The sequence below is a fragment of the Oxyura jamaicensis genome, chromosome 1 (assembly GCF_011077185.1).
Source record: "Oxyura jamaicensis isolate SHBP4307 breed ruddy duck chromosome 1, BPBGC_Ojam_1.0, whole genome shotgun sequence".
NCBI classification, from domain to species: Eukaryota; Metazoa; Chordata; class Aves; order Anseriformes; family Anatidae; genus Oxyura; species Oxyura jamaicensis.
Genome location: NC_048893.1, coordinates 190,319,330 through 190,327,273, shown reverse-complemented (window position 1 = coordinate 190,327,273; position 7,944 = coordinate 190,319,330).

Here is a 7,944-nt window from a genome sequence, read left to right as displayed (position 1 = left end):
AGATCTTTAGATGAATAGTTTATCTCAGGACTATTTTGAGCTATTGTTTGGAATAATATGAGATAAGGATTTTATGGGTCTTTCTCAACATTGGTTTCTTATTTGTCTGAAACTGGAGGAGCCATGATTTTATGAGCCATACTTGTGCTTTCTGTTTAGCCAGGATGTGAGAATGTATCTCACCGTGCTTATGAAAATGGCAGCCCTGGGAAGGGTGAAGAGATGGCAGAGCAATCTCTGCTTGCCTTTAGCTGTGCTCAGTGGAGGCACCCTCCACACTATTATTCAGAGACACTCTACAACATCTATGTCCTTCTTGTGCTGGGGGCCCCAGAGCTGAATGCAGGACTCCAGTTAGGGTCTCACGAGAGCAGAGCAGAGGGGCAGAATCTCCTCCCTCGCCCTCCTGGCCTCGCTGCTTTTGATGCAGCCCAGGATATGGTTGGCTTTCTGGGCTGCAAGCACATGTTGCTGGATCATGTTGAGCTTCTCATCAACCAACACCTCCAAGTCCTTCACCTCAGGGCTGCTCTCAATCCGTTCTCCACCCAGCCTGTGTTTGTGCTTGGGATTGCTGCAACCCAGGTGCAGGACCTTGTACTTGGCCTTGCTGGGGCCACCTTCACGGGCCCACCTCTCCATCCTGCCCAGGTCCCTCTGGATGGCATCCCTTCCCTCCAGTATGTTCACCACAACACACAGCTTGATGTCATCAGCAAACTTGCTGAGGGTGCACTTGATCCCACTGTCCATGTTGCCAACAAAGATGTTAAACAGCACTGTTGGCAGTGCTGACACCTGAGGAACACCACTTGACACTGGTCTCCACCTGGATTTTGAACCATTGACCGCAACTCTTTGCATGTGACCATCCAGCCAATTCCTTACCCACTGAGTGGTCCATCTATTAAATCCATATCTGTCTAATTTAGAGATAAGGATGTCATGGGAGACAAGTGTCAAATGCTTTGCACAAGTCCAGGTAGATGATGTCAGTTGCTCTTCCCCAATCCACCAATGCTGTAACCCCATTGTAGAAGGCCACCAGGTTTGTCAGGTATGATGTGAAGCCACGTTGGCTGTCACCAGTCACCACCTTATTTTCTATGTGCCTAGTAGAGTTTCTAGGAGGATCTGTTCCATGATATTGCTGGGCACAGAGGTGAGACTGACTGGCCTGTAGTTCCCTGTGTCTTCCTTTCTTCCTTTTTTAAGAATGGGGGTTATGTGTTCCCTCTTACAGACAGTGGGAACTTCACCAGACTGCCACAACTTCTCAAATTAGGTAGTGGCTTAGCAGCTACATCAGTCAGTTCCCTCAGGACCCATGGATGCTTCTCATCAGGTCCCATGGTTTTGTGTTTCTTCAGGTTCCTTAGGTGGTCTCAAACGTGATTTTCTCCTCCAGTGGGTCGTTCTGTATTTGCCTGGTCCCTGAACCGCAGTCCAAAAGGGTCAGACTGTCACATCATATGCCATATTTGTCTCCCACAAGGAAGAGCATCTCCCTTTCATTCTTTAGGTAGACTGGTGAGAGGGGGTCCTGCATTTGAAATCCTTAAGTTACCCAGTAATGATGGCCTGAAGAAAGGAAAGATATCATAAAAAAATTGTTGGCTTCTCAATGTTGCAGTAGCAGATATGGACCTTGAATATGAATTTGAAGGAAAAAGATGTCAATGCTATGATTCAGCACAAGTGAGAAAACAAAAGCAAAAACAACAACAACAAAAACTGCTACATGGTGCAACTGGTGATGTATTTCCTTGAGATCTTTTGCCACCAGTGCAGGGTGTGCACTGGTCTTCCTGCATGGCTTTAGGATCTGACTGATGACACTAAAGCCCAAAGGGGTGTTAGATCTGATTGAAAATATTTTATTTTTTTCCATTTAGGCTAAGAGAAAATAGTTCAAATCCTAAAACATTTAATTTAATGTCTGGAATTTCTTCGTCACTTCATGTCTTTAGGTAAAGTTCGGACTGATTTCTTAAAAAAAAACACTCAACTGTAAGGCCATAGTTCATAGTCTCTATATTGCAAGATCATACAATCACAGAATGGCTTGATTCAGAAGGGACCTTAAATATCACCTAGTTCCAGCCCCCCTGCCATGGGAAGGGATGCTGCCAACTAGACCAGGTTGCTCAAAGCCCCATCCAACCTGTTCTTGAACACCAGGGATGGGGCATCCACAGCTTCTCTGGGCAACCTGTACCAGTGTCTCACCACCCTCACAGTAAAGAGTTTCCTCCTAACATCGAATCTAAATCTCCATTCAGTGTAGTTCCATTCATTTTTCTATCAGTATCTGTCGATGTAAAAAGTTGCTCTCCATCTTTTTTTTGTAAGCCCACTTTAAGTACTGAAAGGCTGCAATGTCAGCTCCCCAGAGCCTTCTCTTCTCCAGGCTGAGCATCCCCAGCTCTCTCAGCCTTTCTTCGTTTGAGAATGAAATGATGAATAGCACCTTCTGGATGGAAATGTGATTGTAAATGGTTCCTTCTGTATTTAAACTTTTGGTATATAAACTTTTCACTTAGTGTTCAGCAGTATTAACTTGCCTTCATAATTTTTCTGTACAGTGCTAGAACTTCTGTACAAGACATGAAGTCCTAGCTCACATATAGTTATTCTGGTAACTCTTTAGGAAACTAGGACATTGCTACAAATGAGCAAACTGCAGGCAATATGACTAAAAGGTAGCTTAGGAGTAGGCAGGATTTACTTTAATTTCCTGTTTTGGCTGCTAAAACAACCTTAACTGTGAGATCCAGCTAACTGATCCACAAATTAACAGCTAGCTTTAGAGATTCCCAGTCTCAGTGATGCCTCTGTACTCCAGTGACCCAAACTAATCATCTAAGTTAATGACAGCTGTGGTTGTCTTTCAAGTTTTTTCCTTCCTAAATTTTTGTTACCTAAACAATTTTATTTATTTTATTTTTCCCTGAAATAACTGGCCTTTGAAAAAATAGGACAAACCCCTCTCAGAAACTTTATAAAAAGCATCAACATGCAATGCAAGCTGAGGAAAGGAACTCCTGGTGGCCTTTGGCTGTACCTTTGTGGTCATCTGAGCCAGCCTCCTCCAAAAGAATCCTTTTGGGAAACAGCCTCTGAGGACTACTCAGTGCTCCTCGCAGTGTTTTAGGGGGCTCTGCTTTGATCAGTGACAATTGGCAGTGACTCTCTTGCCAGCTGCAACCTTACGTTCCCTTCAGATGAAGAGATTCAAGCAACTTGTCAGAGTTGTGCCACTGGACTAGCGAAAAGGAAGACAATAAAGTAGATCATGCATGAGTATTTGTCCTATTGTCGAAAGCAGTTTTGGATGTCAAGCATGGATTCATCTCTCCTGACTTCAGAATGAAACATCTAATTCCCCCAAAGTATTTCTCTTCACTGGCACTAACATGCAGAAGATTAACTTTAATGTAATCACCTGTATAATCGTTTCACCAAGCCTGAATAAAGGTTAGGTGAAACAGATGTCACCCTCAGACTTTTTAAAATTAAACACCCTGCCTATGTTTTACCACCTGCTACTGGAATGGTCTAGCCCAAGATGCTTCATGTCAGCCTGGGATGGCACAGAGTGCTGGTTTAGAAAGCCTCCTCTTTCGTGTTTGAATCCAAATATATGATGCAAGTAGAACAACCTAAAAGACTGATTTTGCAGGGCTTCCACCTAGCAGGCAGAAAGCCAGGTTTACCTTGTAGAGAACCCACTGAGAGGAGTCCATAGGAAATCTGCACTGTATTTGCTGCAACCATGACTGCTTCTTTGGTCATAGTGAGCCAATAGCTACCAAGATGAATGCTGTGTGGACTGGGAGTGGGAAGAGTAGGAGAAGACAGTCGAAGGACTACAGACAGGACTACAGCTCCTCTGCAGTATGTCAGCTGAGTCCTCCTCAAATGTGCTGTTGCATCTTTAGTAATGTGTGGTGACCAATACTTGTTGCTCACATACATATGCCTACAAACTCACAAATACATACAAATATAGGCCTATGCACTTAAACGTATGCATGCATATATATATGCATATATTCATCTGTGTGGGAAGGTATGCATGTCAAAAAATATTCTGTTTACTCTGCCAGCTCTCCAAGGTAATCTTGTGTCTGTTCATCTTTCCACTAGACCAATGTGTTTCACATTTTTTTGAATGAACAGTAACAGTCTCCAAAGGATATCCTGCTTTATAACTTCTTTCCTTTTTATTGTGGTCTTGTGGCTTCCTATGAGCCACATGTTATGCTGTCTCTTGTGAAATGGTTGCAGCAGCTGCCACTATGATTGAAATTCTTCTCAAAGTCATCTAAATTCTATTCTCACACTGCCAAGAATAAAAATAAGTGGAAACTAATTAAATGGGCATAAAATTAAAAGGAAAGAGACAAGGCAAGAAGAACAGAGAGTATTTTGTCTTTGGCCTCACTGGAAGCTGCTACACTGACATCTGTGAGCCTGGTGTTAGGGGAAGTTTGAGAGAGATGGGTGGATGCTCAGGCTATGGATGGTATTAGTAAATTTTGTGGTACTGAAAAGCATCCCTAGGACAAAAGATCTTAATCCAATGTACTGCTGTATTGCTGGAGTGGCTCTTGGGTGGTTCCATAGAATCATTAAGGCTGGAAAAGATCAGCCATCCCCCTATCACCAATATCACCCACTAAACCATGTCCTTAAGTATCACATCCAACCTTTCCTTAAACATTCCCAGGGACGGTGATGCCACCACTTCCCTGGGCAACCTGTCCCAATGCCTGACTACTCTTTCTGAGAAGAAATTTCTCTTAATTTCCGAACTAAACTTCTCCTGGCACAACTTGAGGACATTCCCTCTAGTCCTATCACTGGTTATCTGTGAGAAGAGGCTGACCCCCAGCTCCCCACACCTTCCTTTCAGGTAGCTGTAGAGAGCAATAAGGTCTCCTCTGAGCCTCCTCTTCTCCAAACTAAACAACCCCAGTTCCCTCAGCTGCTCCTCACAGGACTTGTGTTCCAGGCCTTTCACCAGCTTCATAGCCCTTCTCTGGACACACTCCAGGGCCTCGATGTCCTTCTTGTAGCTAGGGGCCCAAAGCTGGACACAGTACTTGAGGTGCGACCTCACCAGAGCTGAGTACAGTTGTAGGTTGCCTTACACACAATGGCTTCCAGCTCCTCCTGTTTGTTGCCCATGCTGCGTGCATTGGTGTAGATGCACTTCCTTTGCACCACTGACCTCACCCCCAACCCTGACATTGCTCCCCCAGGCTCATCTCTTTTGAGCCTCATTTCATCCCTGTCCCTCTTTGTACCTAGTTTAAAGCCTTCTCGACAAGCCCTGCCAGCTCCTGGGCTAGGATCTGTTTCCCCGTTTCAGACAGGTAGGCCCCATCTGCAGCCATCAGGCCAGGTGCTGAGTAAACTGTCCCATTGTCAAAAAAAACACCACAATTACTGCTATGGCACCAGCTTCTCAGCCATAGAGCCTCTCAGCCATTTCATCCCAATCCTCTGAATGATTCTCAGGATCTATTTGGTATATATCAGGGACCATTCCCAATAACTGGTTTGGATGTATCCAACCTATTTCAGAGAGTGAGCAAGTTAAATGGTGTGGGCATGAGCAATTTCATGCCCGTTGGCCTCCATGTCAGAGAATGCTCCCAAGTGTATTTGACTTCCTGCTATATATGTAGCCTTAGCTTTTAGGCTCCTTTTGAAATGCTGTCTTATGTGCTTCAATTTAGTACCTCACCATATCAGTCCTATGATTTCTCTTTTATCTGGTAGTATTGGTTATATCTGTAACTGGAAATTGCTCCCTGGCACTGATTAATGCATCAGTCATATTGCTTCTTGTCTGTCAGGTGTTTTCACAGGCAGTATCTCCTTCATGAACCTCAGAATGAGAGACTGAATGGTAGTAAAAGCTGGTGTTTTTTTTTTTATTATTTATTATTATTATTTTATTTTTATTTTTTTGAAATTCTTCCTTCTACAGATTCAGGCAATGACTCACAGACCACAAATGATATGGCAACCAATTTATGAAATCTGGGGCATTTTTCAGTTCCCTGAAGAAAAGATGAAATAAAAAGTAATACTAAATTACTTCTTACTACTTTATTAATTTTTTAAATATTAAAATATTTTTTTTATTTTAAGAAGTTTTATTTATTTTCTAAAACTGTTTTTTATGACACCATGACATGTTCTCAAAAAACAGAGTATTTGCTGACAATCATTATTTATAGCAAACTGTTAATAAGGCACAAGTCCAATGAAATCCTGCCTGACTCCCTGCCAGCTCATGGTAGGCTGTGGTGAATTTTGGCTGTAGTATATAGTATTTCAGAAGGCTGTTGTTCCAGAATAGTAGTAGACTGCTGATTAATCGTTATCTGAAAGAACTTCACTTTTTTTTTTTTTTCCTCTTTTTTTTTTTTTTTTTTTTCTTTTTTGTAGAAGAGGTTCTTGGTCCCCTTGATTCCTAGCTGAAGTGGCAAGCCAGCAAAGGAGAAGTCATCCCAGCTCAGCTGATGAATCAGAATTTGTCATTTCTGTTGTAAACTTGGGCTGGAATGGATCCAAGCAACCATTTTCAGCCCTTTTCAAAGTGATAATTTGATTAAAGCTCTTGCAGCAAGGGCACACCCTTCACCCTCTGCAGCCTCTGTAGTGTCTGCTCTGGAGCTAACAATTCCAGGTCAAACTGGAATGTGCTTCCAAGCATCTTATAATCAAGAACGTTAACTTGTCCCATAGCTCAGATCCCATTATCCCTCAGAATGTTTTTATAGAGAAGATATTGGAATCCTTAGAAGGCAGAGTGTCCTGTCCCATCCCGTACCATCCCGTCATCTGTCCCCCTCCTTCCTGGAAAGCATACATTTTTCATGTCTTCCAGAAGCTTATTACCCATCTCTGAGGAAGAGAGTTTCTTTTCCCAGGAATGCAACAATATTCCTAGAAATTCAGAGGAGATACTTGAAATCTGTGCAAGTGGTGATGTTTTTGTCTTTGGGAATGCTTTCACTTGGGTCAGTGATCTATGACAGGAGTCAGGCCTGTCTGGTAAACTGAAGGACACAGGGAAGGAAACGAGGTAGGATTAGGCTCCTAAATCCTTCAGATGAGACAATTTATATGGATGCTGGAATCAGACAGATGAAAGCTACCCGATCTGCCTCTGGGACAGATTGGGAAAAAGATAGTCCAGATCTTTGAGGAGCCTGAGGCTTGGCAGAGAGGTCTGCAGACAGAGTCTTTTCAGATATCTTGGAAATGTTTAATGTTAGTTGTTCTGACTAGCACCCAAGTGAAACTGAAGCAGAAGACATCAATGTCGGGTCTGGCTTATACAGAAGGGGTTTATTGAGCATGGTTGGACAAAAAGTTATCAGAAATTGAACAGGACCTCCCATAGTAGTAGATTTCAGTTGTACAATTGAGCTAACTCATCCAAATGGGACTAAGATGAATGACAGGCTGTGCTATCAAAACATCTGATAGGAAGCAAGGGAATATCCAGAAAAACAAACATCTTTTACAATTTTGCATAATGTTTTAAGCTTGGAACTCTGACTTTTAAGAGTCTGGTTTTTCTTTTCCAACTCCCCAAAATAGGTTATTAAAACCTGGGCCTTCAGAGAAGGTGAAAGTACCAGGTAAGTCCCAGGTGAATGACAGACTACTTACAGGATGGGGACAAAACCTGATGGTATAAACAAGAAAGCAGGGTCAGATACATCATGCTACTATCCACATGAGTGTGGCAAGCTATCAAGGTGCAAAGAGCAATCACTGACTACTGCTATACTAATAAAAGAAACAGGCCTGGAACCACTGTCCACTTATCTAAAATTATCTTTCAGAACAGCAGATTATTTCCTGAGGAATTTCCTGAACTATACTGACTCCTGAATCATGCCCAAATCTTAGTTT